The sequence below is a fragment of the Misgurnus anguillicaudatus genome, unplaced genomic scaffold (genome assembly GCF_027580225.2).
Source record: "Misgurnus anguillicaudatus unplaced genomic scaffold, ASM2758022v2 HiC_scaffold_34, whole genome shotgun sequence".
Taxonomy (NCBI): Eukaryota; Metazoa; Chordata; class Actinopteri; order Cypriniformes; family Cobitidae; genus Misgurnus; species Misgurnus anguillicaudatus.
This window is the reverse complement of record NW_027395284.1, coordinates 5660711-5663011: the sequence shown is the minus strand read 5'-3', so window position 1 is coordinate 5663011 and position 2301 is coordinate 5660711.

Genomic DNA, 2301 nt, shown 5'->3' with positions numbered 1-2301 from the left:
CACTATACACTTAAACTACACACTATGTACTCACACATCAAGTGTATACATTTTTGAAGAGTAGTATCATCCCAAATGAAACACTTGATGGTTTTGTTTATGAGGGCAATGACGTCAAATTCATACTGTAGTATAAACTGCAAGTCAAGTCAATGAAGATCAGTTTGTACACTGTTCTTGTAATATCATTGTTATTTATTTTGTTCAACATGACTTTAGTAAGTGTCAGACTGCTTCCACAGGTAAACATCACTCTTACTGCATCTGACAGCCCCGCCATACGGCCAAAAAAATATTTTAACATATATAAAAAAATTCCCAAAAAATATATTTGCTGAAATATATTTTGGAATATATTTATATTTTTATTTGTATATTTTGAAATGTAATTTAAAAATAAATGTATTTTTAAAGCATTTATTTTCACATCGCATGGGAGAAAAGTTTTGAAAATGTTCAAATTAATTATATTTTAACTGCAAAAATATACTTATAATTTTATATAAAACATTTATATTTTGGGCAGGAATCTTTTTTTTTTGCTGTACAGGTTGTAAAATTGGCCCTGAAATACATTTTGAAAAATATGCAAATATATGAAGGTTTAAACTAAATATTTTTCAAATAAAAGCAATATTAAATTAAGCTTTGCTTTTTACAAAATGTATTTAGCATGTATTTAAAACATATTTTAGCCAGAGAAATTTATTTTTTTGCCGTATGGGAAGCCACGACTGTTGATTGTATTAATTTTCAGCATTGCACTCTTGGGGCCCTATTTTAACGATCTAAGCGCATTGTCTAAAGCGCACAGCGCAACGTCTAAATGGGCGTGTCCGAATCCACTTTTGCTAATTTAACGACGGGAAAAATCGTTTTTGCGTCGAGCGCATGGTCGAAAAGGGTAGGTCCTATTGTAATGGGAGTATTTTGGGCGTAACGTGCAGTAAACCAATGAGAGTCACAGCTCTCATTCCCTTTAAAAGCAAGTTGCGCTGGCGCTATGTCTAATCCCTATTTAGATGACGGACTTTGTAAACTGAAAAACTAAGCGGAGGAAGAAGATCCCCAGTTTAAGATTAATGTTAAATAATTGTGTTGTTTTTCACTTGTATTGAAATTGTTATTTTTTTATTAAAACCTTTAAAACCCGTTTTCTTTTAGTCATGGAAGTAAAAAGCAGGCTTGTAATTGCTTTAAATGTATTGCTATCCAATATCATCAAAAAATAATTTACAAGTATGTAAGATAAGGTTTGTACTCTAAAAATACTTTATTTGTAACAAACAGGAGATAAAGAAATTACAAACGGCTCTCCTCACGTTTCAGCACTTTGGACAGCGGTTTTTTAGCAAAGAGTTTTTTTTTAAGCATTACTTACAAATGTTTCTCATCTCGCCATATCCACAGGTACATCATATACAATAAATCCGTGAGGTAGCATTAAAAAAAATCATTTAAAAACAGATGCATTTGTTTAAAGCAAAGCATTTATTTACTTATCAGGCTGCAGGTAAAGCAGCTCTTTGCGCCTTCTAACGTCTCATAATCAGTCCTCATTTATAAATATGTCCAAAAAAACTCAGTAATAATCTCTTAAATTCAATCCTTTAATCTTTCATATTTAAAAGCATTTTTGTGCTGCTGCGCATTTATGTACTTTGTGATAAGCAAACCCGCGTTGTCCTCCCGTTTATAGGCGCACATTATTACTAATGCGCTCTTTAAATAACATAAAACACATTGCGCCATTGACTTTAGACTTTAGACCAGGTTTTTGTTGGTCAATGGCGTAGTCTATTTTAGTTGCCTCAAAATAGCAACGCGCCAACAATGCGCCTGAACACACCTCGTTTTTCAGACCAGAACGCCCATGGGCGCAAAGGGGGCGCAAATGCATTTGCTATTTAAACCACGCGGCGCTAAACGTGAAAATTAGGGTGGAAACTAGCGAAAGACACTTGCGTCGCGCATTGCGCTGCATTGCGCCGGGTGTAAGATAGAGCCCTTGGAGTGCATCATCCAGATACTTAAAGTACACTTTATTTTTGAGTATTTTTAGTGTGATCACTACTTACACTGTTATACTAGATAATAGGCTAGAATAGTGCATAAGTGTGCGATTTGGGACACACCTTTCAAGTCCTATTAAATAATCAAAATATTGTGTTATAAAGTTTCAGGAAAAATTTTAAAACCATTTAAAAAAAATATACTTTATCCTTTTGACAATGAAACCAGTGAAATAGTGAATTATGTTGTATTTTTATATTGTATATTGATGTTAAGTGTTTCTGCATT